Below are 17,235 nucleotides of genomic sequence, written 5' to 3' on the forward strand. Positions count from 1 at the left end.
TGGAGCCCCAGGTCAGGGCAGGAAAGAGGTTTCTGAAGATCAAACATCTTGTTATTTGATAGCAATTTTCTGGTGCAAGGATTGGGGTCCAGAACCAGGGAGAGGCTTGGGAAGTGCTGAAGCAAGTGTGTGGCAATCCATGGGCAGTGGTGTTCTACTTGTAGGCCTCATGGGTGATCTTGAAGGTTTGAGCAGTGGTGTAGGGGATGTCTGTGACAGGGTCCCAGTACAGGGCTTAGCAGTGCGTCACAAGGCAGACCTCCCAAACAGGGACCTTTCAGGGCTACTCTTGGGGAAACCTTTCTTCCCTTGATTGTCACATCGTCACTGAAAATGGTGAAGGTATAGGAGCAATGAGGAGGAGGGTTGATAGGTCCAGTGCTGGCATGGGGAGTCAGTGCAGAAGCTGTGGGAGCAAGCAGTCCTTCCACATTCATGTTCTCTTCTTTAGGGCCTGGCTTCTCAACAGGTAGCACTGCCACTGAATGATAGGTGATTATGGGCCCAGGGCACATCTGCTTCTTGTGCACCTGCTGCTTTTTGTCAACCTGGAGCTGCTCATATATTTTAAGTGAATGTAAGTTGAGCTCCTCTGTGATCCTGGCCTCTCTGAGCAGCTCTTCATGGGTCAATGGCCACTCACAATGTGGACCCTTTCACTGCCTCTCTAGTACCCAAAGAAATGTCTGTCATGTATGCTTAGTTGTAGACGGACACATGGAATTTCTGTCAGAGCCATTTTCTTCTAGTTCATAGTGGCAGCAGTTCCTTCTTTTATCAGGCCTTCTGAGAGTTACTAGCTGGAGTACTGACTTTTTGAGGTCTCAAGATCTTGAGAAGTTCCTTATATGCTTTGGTAATTACTGGGCACTTCCTTCTTCGCTCTTCCACTTCTCTGTCACTGGATGGTTCATTCTTTTTGTGGATGTCAAAGTCAGAGTCCCTTTCCACCACCCCTTGTTCATTTCCCAGAGTTAGGTGTCTTTTATGTTCTGTCACCCGCACTGATATTTCCCATTTATTTTCTCTCCTTTCCCCTTTATTCCCTTTCACTATTTTTTATATTCCCCAAATGAATGAGACCATATAATGTTTGTCGTTCTCCAGTTGACTTGCTTCACTCAGCATAATACCCTCCAGTTCTATCCATGTTGAAGCAAATGGTGGGTATTTGTCATTTCTAATGGCTTAATAATATTCTATTGTGTGTGTGTGTGTATATATATATATATATCTCACGTCTTCCTTATCTATTCATCTTATGATGGACACTGAGGCTCCTTCCACAGTTAGGCTATTGTGGACGTTGCTGCTATAAACATTGGGGTGCAGGCGTCCTGCCGTTTCATTGCATCTGTATCTTGGGGGTAAATCCCCAGCAGTGCAATTGCTGGGTTGTAGGGCAGATCTATTTTTAACTCTTTGAGGAACCTCCACACAGTTTTCCAGAGTGGCTGCACCAGTTCACATTCCCACCAAAAGTGCAAGCAAGAGGGTTCCCCTTTCTCCACATCCTCTCCATCATTTCTTGTTTCCTGTCTTGCTAATTTTTGCCATTCTCACTGGTTTGAGGTGGGATCTCAGTGTGGTTTTGATTTGTATTTCCCTGATGGCCAGTGATGTGGAGCATTTTCTCCTGTGCTTGTTGGCCATGTGTATGTCTTCTTTGGTGAAATTTCTGTTTATGTCTTTTGCCCATTTCATGATTGGATTGTTTGTTTCTTGGCTGTTGAGTTTAATAAGATCTTGGATACTAGCCCTTTACCTGATAACGTCATTTGCAAAAATCTTCTCCCATTCTGTAGGTTGTCTTTGAGTTTTGTTAACTGTTTCTTTTGCTGTGCAAAAGCTTCTTATCTTGATGAAGTTTCAATAGTTCATTTTTGCTTTTGTTTCTCTTGCCTTCCTGGATGTATCTTGCAAGAATTTGCTGTGGCCAAGTTCAAAAAGGGTGTTGCCTGTGTTCTTCTCTAGGATTTTGATGGATTCATGTCTCCCATTTAGATCTTTCATCCATTTTGAGTTTATCTTTGTGTATGGTGTAAGACAGTGGTCTAGTTTCATTGTTCTGCATGTGGCTGTCCAATTTTCCCAGCACCATTTATTGAAGAGACTGTTTTTTTTCCAGTGAATACTCTTTCCTGCTTTGTCGAATATTAGTTGACCATAAAGTTGAGGGTACATTCTGGATTCTCTATTCTGTTGCATTGATCTATGTGTCTGTTTTTGTGTCAGTACCACACTGTCTTGATGACCACAGCTTTGTAGGACAACCTGAAATCCGGCATTGTGATGCCCCTGTCTGGTTTCTTTTTCAATATTCCCCTGGCTATTTGGGGTCTTTTCTGATTCCACACAAATCTTAAGATGATTTGTCCCAACTCTCTGAAGAAAGTCCATGGTATTTTGATAGGGATTGCATTAAATGTGTAAATTGCCCTGGGGAGCATTGACATTTTCACCATATTAATTCTTCCAATCAATGAGCATGGAATGTTTCCATCTCTTTGTGTCTTCCTCAGTTTCTTTCAGAAGTATTCTGTAGTTTTTAGGGTATAGATCCTTTACCTCTTTGGTTAGGTTTATTCCTAGGTATCTTATGCTTTTGGGTGCAATTGTAAATGGGATTGACTCCTTAATTTCTCTTTCTTCACCCTCATTGTTGGTGTATAGAAATGCCACTGATTTCTGGGCATTGATTTTGTATCCTGCCACACTGCCGAATTGCTGTATGAGTTCAAGCAATCTTGGGGTGGAGTCTTTTGGGTTTTCTATGTACAGTCATGTCATCTGTAAAGAGGGACAGTTTGACTTCTTCTTTGCCAATTTGAATGTCCTTTGTTTCTTTTTGTTGCCTGATTGCTGAGGCTAGGACTTATAGTACTGTGTTGAATAGCAGTGGTGAGAGTGGACATCCCTGTCTTGTTCCTGATCTTAGGGGAAAGGCTCCCAATGTTTCTCCACTGAGAATGATATTTGCTGTGGGCTTTTCATCGATGGCTTTTAAGATGTCGCGGAATGTTCCCTCTATCCCTGCCCTCTGAAGAGTTTTGATCAGGAATGGATTCTGCATTTTGTCAAAGCTTTCTCTGCATCTATAGAGAGGATCATATGGTTCTTGTTTTTTCTCTTGTTGATATGAACTATCATGTTGATTGTTTTACGAGTGTTGAACCAGCCTTGCATCCCGGGAATAAATCCTACTTGGGCATGGTGAATAATCTTCTTAAGGTACTTTGGATCCTATTGGCTAGTATGTTGTTGAGAATGTTTGCATCTGTGTTCATCAGGGATGTTCATCTATAATTCTCCTTTTTTGGGGGGGGTCTTTGTCTGGTTTTGGAATTAAGGTGATGCTGGCCTCTTCAAATGAGTTTGGAAGTATTCCCTCCCTTTCTAGGTTTTGGAACAACTTTAGTAGAATAGGTATTGTTTCTTCTTTAAACGTTTGATAGAATTCCCCTAGGAAGCCATCTGGCCCTGCACTTTTGTGTCTTGGGAGATTTTTGATGACTGCTTCTATTTTCTCCCTGGTGATGGGCCTGTTCAGGTTTTCTATCTCTTCCTGTTCCAGTTTGGGTAGTTTGCAGTTTTCCAGAAATGGATCCATTTCTTCAAAATGACAAATTTATTGGTGTATAGCTGCTCATAATAAGTTTTTAAAATCGTTTGTATTTTCTTGATATTGGTTGTGATCTCCCCTTTTTCATTCGTAATTTTATTAATTCGAGTCTTTTCTCTTTTGTTTTTAATAAGGCTGGCTAATGGTTTATTTATCTTATTAATTTTTTCAAAGAACCAACTCCTGGTTTTGTTTATCTGTTCTATAGTTATTCTGGTTTCTATTTCATTGAGTTCTGCTCTAGTCTTTATTATCTCCCTTCTTCTGCATCTTGCTATTCTTTCTGCAGTTCTTTTAGGTGTGAGGTTAGCTCTTGTATTTGAGTTTATTCCAGTTTTTTGAGGGAGGCTTGTATTGTGATGTATTTCCCTCTTAGGACTCCTTTTGCTGTATCCCAAAGATTTTGAATGGTTGTATCTTCATTTTCATTAGTTTCCATGAATCTTTTTAATTCTTCTTTAAAATCCTGGTTGACCCTTTCATCTTTTACAGGATGCTCTTTAACCTCCACATGTTTGAGTTTCTTCCAAATTTTTTCTTTTGATTGAGTTCTAGTTTCAAAGCATTATGGTCCGAAAATATGCAGGGGACAATCCCAGTCTTCTGGTTTTGGTTGAGACCTGATTTGTGACCCCAGTATGAGGTCTATTCTGGAGAAAGTTCTATGTGCACTTGTGAAAAATGTGTATATAGTTGCGTTTGGATGGAAAATTCTGTATGTATCTGTGAAATCCATATGGTTCAGTGTATCATTTAAGGACCTTGTTTCTTTGGTGATATTCTGCTAGAACATCTGTCATTTGCAGAAAGTGCTGTGTTGATGTCTCCTACTATGAGTGTATTATTATCTAAGTCTGTCTTAACTTTGGTTATTAATTGATTGATATACTTGGCAGCTCCCATATTAGGGGAATAAATATTCATGACTGTCAGGTGTTATTGTTCGATAGACAGTGCTTATAGTATCATTTTGAAGTCTCCTACTATTAGTGTATTTTTATCCAAATATCTCTTTACTTTGGTTATCAATTGATTGATATACTTAGCACCTCGCACATCAGTGGCATAAATATAATTGTTAGGTCTTCTTATTGAATAATTCCTTTAAGTATGATACAGTGTCCCTATTCATCTCTTACTACAGTCTTTTGGGTAAGCTGTAATTTATCTGATATGAGGATTGCCACCCCATCTTTATTTTGAGTATCTTTTGAATGGTGTATGTTTCTCCACACCTTCCTTTTCAGGCCTGATGTTTTCTTCATTTAAAATGAGTCTCTTGTATATAGTATATAGATGAGTCTTGCTTTTTTTATGCAGTCCAGTACCCTTTGTCTTTTGATGGGATTGTTTAGCCCATTCATGTTCAGAGTAACTATTGAAAGATATGAATTTAGTGTCATTGTAATGTCTATTCAGTCCTTGTTTTTGTGGATTGTTTCTTTGGGTTCCCTCTTTCTTTTACAGTGTCCCCCTTAATATTTTTGAAGAGTTGGAATGGTGGTCTCATATTCTTTCAGCTTCTGCCTATCCTGGAATCTCTTTACCTCTCCTATTCTGAATGCCATCCTTGCTGGATAAAGTATTGTTGGCTCCATGTTTCTCTCAGTACCCTGTATATATCCTGCCAGCCCTTTCTGGCCTGCCAGGTCTCCATGGAGAGGTCTGCTGTTAATCTGATATTTTTCCCCATATAAGTTAAATCTTTTTTTTTTAAGATTTATTTATTTATTTATTCAGAGAGAGCGAAAGAGAGGCAGAGACACAGGCAGAGAGAGAAGCAGGCTCCATGCAGGGAGCCCGACGTGGGACTCCATCCCGGGTCTCCAGGACCACACCCCGGGCTGCAGGTGGTGCTAAACCGCTGGGCCACCGGGGCTGCCCCCCATATAAGTTAAGAATCTTTTTTCTTGAGTTGCTTTAAGGATTTTCTCCTTATCTTTGAAATTTGCAAGTTCCACTATTAAATGTTGAGGTCGGTTTCTGTTTATTTTTTTGGGGGGTGCTCTCTATCTTTTGGATCTGAATGCCTGTTTTCCTCAGATTAGGGAAGTTCTTAGTTATGATTTGTTCAATGATACTTTGTTGTTCTCTCTCTCTGTCTTTCTCTCTCTCTGTCTCTCTGTCTCTCTCTGTCCCTCGTCTGGAATCCCAATTAGCGATATATCCTTCCTTTCAAGCTATCATTTATTTCCCTATGCCTTTCTTTGTGGGCTCTTAATTGTTTTTATCTTTTTTTCTCAGCTTCCTTCCTTTCTGTCAACTTGTCTTCTATGTCACACACTGTCTCTTCCATCTCCTTAAGCCTAGCTGTTAGATACTCAGTTTGGATTGCATCTCATTTAATCTATTTTTAATTTTGGCTTGATTAGATCTCAATTCTGCAGTATCAAAGTCTTTAGAGTCCTTTACCCTTTTGTTCAGAGCCACCAGTAACTTTATAATTGTACTTCTGATTTGAATTTTTGACATATTTAAATCCACGCTCTGTAACACTGTGGCAGAGAGTATTGCCTCTGTTTTTTTTTTTTTTCTGTAGTAAATTTTTCCTTCTAGTCATTTTTTTCCAGTGTAGAGTGTCTGTGTGAGTGAGCTGAGTCAAAAATATCAACCATGACCTAAGGAAAATACGCCCTAGACGATTCTGAACAGGTCAGAGATCAGAAAATAGAAAGAAGAACAGAAGAAAATATTACAAAAGGACCACTAATGTGAATAACAAATTTAAAAAAATAGTAAAAAACAAAAATAAAGAAGAAGAAAAAAAGAAAGGAAAAGAAAGCAGAGTGGATGGTGGTGGTGTGGAAGTCGTGGTGGAGAGAGAATTTAGTCTCCCTGAGTGAATCTAGGGGATGATTCTCATGGTTCTGAATGTATTTTGTTCTGTATGTTACAAGGTGCTCAATCCCAAATTTAATATAAACCAGTAATATTTATATAAAGACCCCACATTGAGTACATAAACAGAAACAAGATGAAAGAGGGAGGCAGAATGGGAAGGAAGAGAGGATATAGTCTTACAGAATGAACCAACATGGTGTTCCAGTTAGTTCTGGATGTATTTTGGTCTTCTGTTAGAAGGTACTAACTTCATTGTAAAACAAAATGAGACAGAAAAAAAAAACAGAAAAGAAAGTCATATTTCGTACATCTACCAAAATTAAACTGAATGTGTTGAAGGGAATTCTAAGACATGTAATTGTCTTTATAGACAATTGTAGAAATTGTCTATAATTGTAATTGTAGAAATATAAAATCAAAATGGATAAAACTTAAAAATGAAGATTTGTTAAAATAATGTGGTTGATGTGGGAAAAGAAAAAAATATTTCAAACTCTTAACCTGATTTAAAAATGAGTCATAATTAAAAAAAAAATGACCCTCTATTTCTGTATACTATTTTCCATCATTCCTGGAGCTTACCAGTGCTTATTGTTCAGTACACTTGCTTTTCCCTTGTTCTCCAGCAATTCTTCTGGGAAGGGGCCTGCTACACTGATACTCAGGTGACAGTGCCTGGCTGGAGATGCCCTGGCTCTTGCCAGGTGCTGGTCTCAGTATGAGCTGTTTGTCCTGTGAGGCCTTTGTTCCCATGAGACCCCTCCCCCTCCCAGGTGGAAGGTGAAATGAAGAGAAAAAAAAATAGTGGCGCCCAGATTTCCAGCTCTGGAGTGGAATTCCTGAAGAGTAACTAACCATAGTGTCCCAGTCCACACTGGCTTAGATGCTCCTGGGGGGCAGGTGCAGGTGTACTGACTTGCACAGCTTGCCAAGCACCCAGGGCAGGAGAGTGCTCGCTTTCCTGTGCCCTCCCCACTTCTACCTGTCCCAAAGTGGAATGGAAGATAACTGGCTTTGTCTGCTTCATAGCTTCAGTCTGTGCGTACCCACTTGGGTGAATGTTCTCCGTGCCAGAACCCTGCAACAGACAGATTGGGGGTGAACCTCCACTGCTTCTGGGAAGGGTGGATTGGTGTGAGCAAGAGTAGGGAGAGATGCTTCCTGCCAGAGGCCTACAAATTTCACAAATCAATATCCCTCTGTTTGTCCCTGGTGTGGATCTAAGTGGGAAGGCCCCATAGGGTCTGCAGTTTGGCATGTACCTGGAACTGTCAGCCCTGGGGCTGGAGATTGGTGCCAGACCATTGTTATTTTCCCCCTTTAAAAAAGTGAGGAGAGGATCCAGGGAACAATAGCCTAACACAGCAAACAGTTTACACTGAACCCTATCCCTTGGCAAGGGGCAGTGCAACTCAACCCAGGTACACACACCTGAAAATTAGTACAGCAGGACCCTCTGCCAGAAGAGTAGCTGGAAGAACATGCAAACAGCAAGTTACCTACCAAATAGGACTACAAAACTACAGGGCTTAAGACAAAATAGTATATCCAACTTGAATATTTTTCTGCTTATGATCTATCTCTCAGTTTAAAGTTTTCTTTTTCTTTTTTCCCATTTCAACTATTTTCTTATTAACTCTTTGTTTTGAAGGCTTTTCTTTTTTAAAATTTCATATTTTAGGGCAGCCCCGGTGGCCCAGCAGTTTAGCGCCAACTTTGGCCAGGGGTGTGATCCTGGACATGGGATCGAGTCCCACGTTGGGCTCCCTGCATGGAGCCTTCTTCTCCCTCTGTCTGTGTCTGTGTCTCTGCCTCTGTCTCTCTCTCTCTCTCTCTGTGTCTGTTGTGAATAAATAAATAAAATCTTTAAAAAAATAAAATAACGGCAGCCTGGGTGGCTCAGCGGTTTAGCGCCACCTTTGGCTCACGGTGTGACCCTGGAGACCCGGAATCGAGTCCCACGTCAGGCTCCCTGCATGGAGCCTGCTTCTACCTCTGCCTGTGTCTCTGCCTCTCTCTGTCCTGTGTCTCTCATGAATAAATAAAATCTTAAAAAAATAAAAAAATAAAATAAAATTTCATATTTTACAATGATACGTTATAGATATATTCATTTCTGACTTACACTGTATTCAGTTTTATATATATGTAAAGTATGCTTTCTTTATAATATTGGAGTTTAGTATTTTTAATTTTTTATTTATTTTTTTCTTTTTTTGAATTTATTTTTTATTGGTGTTCAATTTTTTTTTTAGTTTTAAAATTTTGTACTTTATTTTTTTTTTCTGCATTCTAAGTCAGGCTATTTCTAGGAAACCGCTATATTGGTCATGGAAACAAAAGCCGTCTGGGCCTGCAACATTCACTTGCCTCTCACTCAACTTCTGTCAGGCAGTGAACACTAGGATATTAGAAGCTAGGTCTATAGGCAGTGTGGATGAGGGAAGGTCATGCCCTCATTGCAACTCTCAAAACTAAATACGCCTTGTAGCCAGCTTTCAAGTAGCTTCTCTCTTCACATTCACTACGTACCTCTACTCGAAGGAAGCCATTTCAAAGGAAAGCGCTCTACCGACATAGGACAACAAACTTTGTCGATTCCAATGTCGTTTCTAATGTCATTTCTAATGGCTGAGTAATATTCCATTGTATACATAGACCACATCCTCTTTATCCATTCATCTTTCGATGGACACTGAGGCTCCATCCACAGTTTGGCTATTGTGGACATGGCTGCTGTAAACATCGGAGTGCAGGTGTCCCGGCATTTCACTGCATCTGAATCTTTGGGGTAAATCCCCAGCAGTGTAATTGCTGGGTCGTAGGGCAGATCTATTTTTAACTCTTGGAGGAAACTCCACACAGTTTTCCAGAGTGGCTGCACCAGTTCACATTCCCACCAACAGTACAAGAGGGTTCCCCTTTCTCCACATCCTCTCCAACATTTGTTTCCTGTCTTGTTAATTTTCGCCATTCTCCTGGTGTGAGGTGGTATCTCATTGTGGTTTTGATTTGTATTTCCCTGATAGCCAGTGATGTGGAGCATTTTCTCATGTGCTTGTTGGCCATGTCTGTGTCTTCTGTGAGATTTCTGTTCATGTCTTTTGCCCATTTCATGATTGGATTGTTTGTTTCTTTGCTGCTGATTTTCATAAGTTCTTTATAGATCTTGGATACTAGCCCTTTCTCTGAGAGGTCATTTGCAAATATCTTCTCCCATTCTGTAGGTTGTCTTTGAGTTTTATTGACAGTTTCTTTTGCTGTGCAAAAGCTTCTTATCTTGATGAAGTCCCAATAGTTCATTTTTGCTTTTGTTTCTCTTGCCTACGTGGATGTATCTTGGAAGAAGTTACTGTTCAAAAAGGGTGTTGCCTGTGTTCGCCTCTAGGATTTTCACGAAATCTTGTCACGAAATCTTGTCTCACATTTAGATCTTTCATCCATTTTGAGTTGATCTTTGTGTATGGTGAAAGAGAATGGTCTAGTTTCGTTTTTCTGCATGTGGCTGTCCAATTTTCCCAGCACCATTTATTGAGGAGACTGTCTTTTTTCCAGTGGATAGTCTTTCTTACTTTGTCGAATATTAGTTTACCATAAAGTTGAGGGTCCAATTCTGGATTCTCTATTCTGTTCCATTGATCTATGTGTCTGTTGTTCTGCCAGTAACACACTGTCTTGATGACCACAGCTTTGTAGTACAACCGGAAATCTGGCATTGTGATGCCCCCAGCTATGGTTTTCTTTTTTCATATCCCCCTGGCTATTCGGGGTCTTTTCTGATTCCACACAAATCTTAAAATAATTTGTTCCAACTCTCTGAAGAATGTTCATGGTATTTTGATAGGGATTGCATTGAACATGTAAATTTCCCTGGGTAACATTGATATTTTCACAATATTAATTCTTCCAATCAATGACTATGGAATATTTTTCCATCTCTGTGTCTTCCTCAATTTCTTTCAGAAGTGTTCTGTAGTTTTTAAATTTTTGTTTTAATTTTTATTTATTTATGATAGTCACAGAGAGATAGAGAGAGAGGCAGAGACACAGGCAGAGGGAGAAGCAGGCTCCATGCACCGGGAGCCTGACGTGGGATTCGATCCCGGGTCTCCAGGATCGCGCCCTGGGCCAAAGGCAGGTGTCAAACCGCTGCGCCACCCAGGGATCCCTGTTCTGTAGTTTTTAGGGTATAGATCCTTTACCTCTTTGGTTAGGTTTATTCCTAGGTATCTTATGTTTTTGGGTGCAATTGTAAATGGGATGGACTCTTTAATTTCTCTTTGTTCAGTCTCATTGTTAGTGTATGGAAATGCCACTGATTTTTGGGCATTGATTTTGTATCCTGACATGCTGCCGAATTGCTGTATGAGTTCAAGCAATCTTGGGGTGGAGTCTTTTGGGTTTTCTATGTATAGTATCATGTCATTGGTGAAGATGGAGAGTTTGACTTCTTCTTTGCCAATTTGAATTTCTGTTATTTCTTTTTGTTGCCTGATTGCTGAGGCTATGACTTCTAGTACTATGTTGAATAGTACAGGGGAGAGTGGACATCCCTGTCGTGTTCCTGATCTAACGGGAAAGGCTCCCAGTGTTTCCCCATTGAGAATGATATTTGCTGTGGGCTTTTCGTAGATGGCTTTTAAGATGTCGAGGAATGTTCCCTCTATCCCTACACTCTGAAGTGTTTTGATCCGGAATGGATGCTCTATTTTGTCAAATGCTTTCTGAGCAGCTACAGAGAAGATCATATGGTTCTTGTTTTTTCTCTTGCTGACATGATAAATCACATTGATTGTTTTACGAGTGTTGAACCAGCCTTGCCTCCCGGGTATAAATCTCACTTCATCACAGTGAATAATCTTAAGGTACTGTTGGATCCTATTGGCTAGTATCTTCCTGAGAATTTTGTAATCCATGTTCATCAGGGATATTGGTCTGTAATTCTCCTTTTTATTGGGGTCTTTGTCTGATTTTGGAATTAAGGTGATGCTGGCCTCGTAGTACGAGTAGAAGTATTCCATCTCTTTCTATCTTTCTGAACAGCTTTAGTAGAATAGGTAGTGTTCTTTAAATATTTGATAGAATTCCCCCGGGAATCCATCTGGCCCTGGACTTTTGTGTCTTAGGAGGGTTTTGATGATTGCTTCAATTTCCTCCATGGTTGTTGGCCTGTGCAAGTTTTCTATTTCTTCCTGTTCCAGTTTGGGTAGTTTGTGGTTTTCCAGAAATGCATCCATTTCTTCTAGATTGCCTAATTTATTGGCGTATAGCTGCTCATAATATGTTTTTAAAATCATTTGTATTTCCTTGGTGTTGGTGGTGATCTTTCCTTTCTCATTTATGATTTTATTAATTTGAGTCTTCTCTCTCTTCTTTTTAATAAGGCTGGCTAATGGTTTATTTATCTTATTAATTCGTTGAAAGAACCAACTCCTGGTTCTGTTGATCTGTTCCACAGTTCTGGTCTCGATTTCATTGAGTTCTGCTCGGATCTTTATTCTCTTCTTCTGCTGGGTGTAGGATCTATTTGCTGTCTTTTCTCTAGCTCCTTTATCTGTAAGGTTAGCTTTTGTATTTGAGTTCTTTCCAGTTTTTGGATGGATGCTTGTATTGCGATGTATTTCCCCCTTAGGACTGCTTTTGCTGCATCCCAAACATTTTGAACGGTTGTATCTTCATTCTCATTAGTTTCCATGAATCTTTTTAATTCTTCCTTAATTTCTGGTTGACCCTTTCATCTATTAGCAGGATGGTCCTTAACCTCCACGTGTTTCAAATCCTTCCAAACTTCTTGTTGTTATTTAGTTCTAATTTCAAAGCTTTATAGTCTGAAAAATACACAGAGGAAGATCCCATTCTTTTGGTATCTGTTCAGACCTGCTTTGTGACCCAGTATGTGGTCTATTCTGGAGAAAGTTCCATGTGCACTTGAGAAGAATATGTATTCAGTTGGGTTTGAATGTAAAGTTCTGTATGTATCTGTGAAATCCATCTGGTCCATTGTATCATTTAAAGCTCTTGTTTCTTTGGAGATGTTTTGTTTAGATTACCTGTCGATTATAGAAAGTGCTAGATTGAAGTCACCAAGTATAAGTGTCTTATTATCTAAGTATGTCTTAACCCTGCTTATGAATTGCTTGATAGACTTTGCAGCTCCCACATTCGGGCATATGTATTGATGATTGTTAAGTCCTCTTGTTGGATAGAACCGTTAAGTATGATATAGTGTCCCTCTTCATCTCTCACTACAGTCTTCGGGATAAATTTTAGTTTATCTGATATAAGGATGCTACCCCTGCTTTCTTTTGAGGACCATTTGAATGGTACATCGTTCTACAGCCTTTTATTTTCAGGCTGTAGGTGTCCTTCTGTCTAAAATGAGTCTCTTGTAGACAGCAAATAGATGGGTCCTGCTTTTTTATCCAGTCTGAAACCCTACGCCTTATGATGGGGTCATGAAGCCCATTCACGTTCAGAGTTACTATTGAAAGATATGAGTTTAGTATCATCATGATACCTATTCAGTCCCTGTTTTTTGTGGAATGTTACATTGGACTTCTTCTTAAAGGGGAATTTTGAGAGTCCCCCTTAAAATTTCTTGCAGAGCTGGTTGGGAGGTCACATATTCTTTCAGTTCCTGCCTGTCTTGGAAGATCTTTATCTCTCCTTCTATTCTGAATGAGAGCCTTGCTGGATAAAGTATTCTTGGATGCATGTTTTTCTCATTTAGGACCCTGAATATATCCTGCCAGCCCTTTCTGGCCTGCCAGGTCTCTGTGGAGAGGTCTGCTGTTAATCTGATATTTCTCCCCTTATACATTAGGGATCTCTTGTCTCTTGTTGCTTTAAGGATCTTCTCTGTATCTTTGGAATTTGCAAGGTCAACTATTAAATGTCGAGGTGTTGAACGGTTTTTTATTGATTTTAGGGGGGGATCTCTCTATTTCCTGGATCTGAATGCCTGTTTCCCTACCCAGATTAGGAATGTTCTCAGCTATGATTTGTTCAAATACATATTCTGGACCTCTGTCCCTTTTCGTGCCCTTGGGAACTCCAATTAAACGTAGGTTTTTCTTCCTCAGGCTGACATTTATTTACCTTCATGTATCCTCATGGTCTTTTAATTGTTTGTCTCTTTTTTCCTCAGTTTCCCTCTTTGCCATCAACTTGTCTTCTCTGTCACTCACTCGTTCTTCCACTTCGTTAACCCTCGTCGTTAGGACTTCTAGTTTGGATTGCATCTCATTCAATTGATTTTTAATTTCTCCCTGATTAGATCTAAATTCTGCAGTCATGAAGTCTTTGAGTCCTTTATTCTTTTTTCTAGAGCCACCAGTAGCTTTATAATAGTGCTTCTGAATTGGCTTTCTGACATTGAATTGTAATCCAGATTTTGTAACTCTGTGGCAGAGAGGACTGTTTCTGATTCTTTCTTTTGAGGTGAGGTTTTCCTTCTTGTCATTTTGCTCAGTGCAGAGTGGCCAAAATCAAGTTGTATTGGGAAAAGGAGAAAAAGAGAGGAGAGAAAGAAGGAAAGAAAAGAGAAAAAGAAAAAAGAAAAAAGGAAGAAAAAAGAAAAAGAGATTAAAAAGAGAAAGAAGAAAAGGGCGGGGGGATGCAAACAGAAATCAAAAAGCAAAAAAAAAAAAAAAAAAAAGCACGGTGGAGGATCTTCTGATTCTGTATACTTTAAGTCCCTTGACTTCCCCTGGAACTTGTCTGTCTAGCTGGTCTTCTGGGGGAGGGGCGTGTTGTTCTGATTTTCAGGTGTTAGCACTTGGGGGAGCTGCTCTGCCCCCTGCCTGGTGCAGGGCTCAGTGGGGGTTGTTTAGCCTGTGAGGACCCAGGGGGAACAACCACAGTGGAGGCGGCCAGCTCTGTAGCCCTGGATTCAGCTCCAGCAGTAACTATCGAGCTCTCAGCCTGCAGGGGCCTGGATTCTCCAGGGGCGGCCGCTGATCTGCTCAGCTTTGGGCAGGAGTGTCCTTGTTGTCCTGGGCCCTCCTGGCCTCTGCCTGTCCCGGGGGAGGCCATATACTGGTCTGTGTCCCCAGCTCCCTGTGCTCCGGTGCCTGCGCTGTTGGATTTGCGCTCCCGGCCGTGCAGCCCCTCTCCGCAGAGCCTCCGCCCGAGCCCCTCCGAGCTGCTCCCGGGTCCAGCCGTTCGCGCGCTGCAGCCCTTTAGGGAGCTCAGCCATGGGGTGTGGCGTGCTCTCCCTGTGGTGCAGGTGCTCTTTTAGTGTCCCTGGGAGCCTAAGGGCATCCCCGCCCCTCCTGGGGTCCTGCTCTAACTCCCTGCGAGCATCTTTAAGTCCCGGAAGATTGGTGAAGCTCCTGCTCCTCTGGTCTGGGGCTTTCCTGTCCTGGGGTCACTCGCCCAGGCCTTAGCCTGGCTCCTCGCTGCCCCTCCCCCCTTGGATGCCTTTTGTTTCTTCTTTCCTTTTTTCCCCCATCTTCCTACCTTGATAGAAGCGTGGACTCTTCTCACTGTAGCATTCCAGCTGTTCTCTCTTTAAGTCTCAGGCCGAATTCGTAGGTTTTCAGGATTATTTGAATGTTATCTAGGTAATTTGGTGGGGAAAGGTGACTTTGGGGTCCTACTCTTCCGTCATCTTGCCCCACCTCCCTTTTTTATTTTTTAAATACTTTTATAAACTTCTTTTAGAATGAGAGAAAGAGAGTATGGTGGGGGTGTGCAGAGAGAGAGAAATCTCAAGCAGACTCCCTTCTGAGAGTTGGAGCCTGATGTGGTGCTCAAGCCCACAACCCTAAGTCAAAGTCAAGAGTCAGACACTCAACCAATTGAGCCACCCCAGTCCTCCAAGAGGCCCTTTAAAAAGGGAATCTGTTTCCTATAATGCTTTGAATCTCTTGGATATTAGTCCCTTTGGTTTTCTAAAAAGTTAGTCTTTGGAAGGCTCATCTCTACACTGCAGATCCCAGGCGTTGGGGTGTCAGATGTGGGCTATCAACCCCTCACTCCTCCAGGATAAACACTGGTCTTGTTAGATCCTTCTCTGTTGCGTGTTGTCTTGACAAGAGTTTGGGTTTTTGGGGAGATTTTGTCTTTGTCTCTCTTACTTGTCTCAGTGTGACCTTTTTATCCTTTTTGTGTTGAAGCAGTCCATTTACTTTTTTTTTTTTTTAAGATTTATTTATTCAGAGAGAGAGAGAGAGAGAGAGAGGCAGAGGGAGAAGCAGGCTCCATGCAGGAAGCCTGACATGGGACTCGATCCCGGGACTCCAGGATCACACCCCGGGCTTCAGGCGGTGCTAAACCGCTGCGCCACCGGGGCTGCCCCATTTACTTTTGAGATAGATTCATTCACGTTTAAAACTGTAATATCTCTGGTTATTTAAAAATTTTTTATATATTTTTATTGGAGTTCCATTTGCCAACATATAGTACAACACCCAGTGCTCATCCCGTCAAGTGCCCTCCTCCGTGCCCCTCACCCAGTCACCCCGTCTCCCCACCCACCTCCCCTTCCACTACCCCTTGTTTGTTTCCCAGGGTTAGGAGTCTCTCATGTTCTGTCACCCTCTCTGATTTTTCCCACTCATTTTCTCTCCTTTCCCCTTTAATCCCTTTCACTATTTTTTATATTCCCCAAATGTGTGAAACCATATAATGTTTGTGCTTCTCTGATTGACTCACTTCACTCAGCATAATACCCTCCAGTTCTATCCATGCTGAAGCACATGGTTGGGTATTCGTCATTTCTAATGGCTGAGTAATATTCCATTGTATATATAGACCACATCTTCTTTAGCCATTCATCTTTCAACTTTTTGTCTTGACAGAGTCACTTTATATCTAGTATTGCATTTTGTCTTAAGGTGTATTTTTTTAATACTTTAAAAAAACTTATCTAATATTAATATAGCTTGTGGTAGCGTTCTTTTGGTTGCAATTTGTCCAGTGTGCATTTAAAATTTTCTTTCAGCCTTTCTAAATAGTTATTGTAGGAATGTCTCATGCATAGAATGTGACTATGTTTATGCAATCTGATGTTTTCATTGGCTTTTAATTAGATCATTTTATCCATTTGTATTTGTTATAGTTATTACCTTTAGAATTCTACAAACGTTTTTGGATTTTTTTGTTTTTTGTTTTTTGTTTTTTTACTTCTTTTATTTTCTTTCTTGTGGGTTTTTTTTTTAGATTATTTTTCCTTTTTATTTTTCTACACTACAAAGTTTCTTAATTATGACTTCTGATTTTCTTTCAGGGATGAACCTAGAAGTTTTAACCTCCATTTCTTTTGAGTGTGATCAATATATTTACCCTCCATCTGAACAATATTGAGAACTTAGAATATTTTAATTTATGTCATCGCCTCTTATACTATATTGATATTCAGAAATTTAGTTCTATTTTTAAAATACAGGCATAAAACATTATTTCATCTATTCATTACTTATGTTTACCCACATATTTACTATTTTCTTTGGTGATCATTCCTTTTTGTATCTCAGACCTTCTCAGTAAAAATATTTTTTTCTGCCTCAAGTACATCATTTAAAATTTCCAAATCAGGAATGGAGGTCGGTCACCAATGGCCAGTGATTTAATCAAACATGCCTATGAAATGAAACCTTTTTAAGAAACCAAAAGGAAGGGCACCTGGGTGGCTCAGTCATTTGAGTGTGTAACTCTTGGTTTTGGCTCAAGTCATAATCTTATGGGTCCTGAGATAGTGCTCTAGATCAGGCTCCACACTCAGTCAGGAGTCTGCTTCTCTACCTCTTACTCTGCTCGTCCCCCTGCTC

The 17,235-nt window shown here is 40.6% G+C and overlaps 1 protein-coding gene and 1 pseudogene across 1 annotated transcript in view; one reads left to right on the top strand and one right to left on the bottom strand.

Moving 5' to 3' along the window:
• Positions 1-17,235, top strand: part of APOOL (apolipoprotein O like) — a 111,632-nt gene that overhangs the window by 32,285 nt on the left and 62,112 nt on the right. The window lies entirely within an intron of this gene.
• LOC121483031 lies at positions 52-9,041 on the bottom strand (annotated as a pseudogene).

Source organism: Vulpes lagopus, chromosome X, assembly GCF_018345385.1.
Source record: "Vulpes lagopus strain Blue_001 chromosome X, ASM1834538v1, whole genome shotgun sequence".
In the NCBI taxonomy this organism is placed as follows: Eukaryota; Metazoa; Chordata; class Mammalia; order Carnivora; family Canidae; genus Vulpes; species Vulpes lagopus.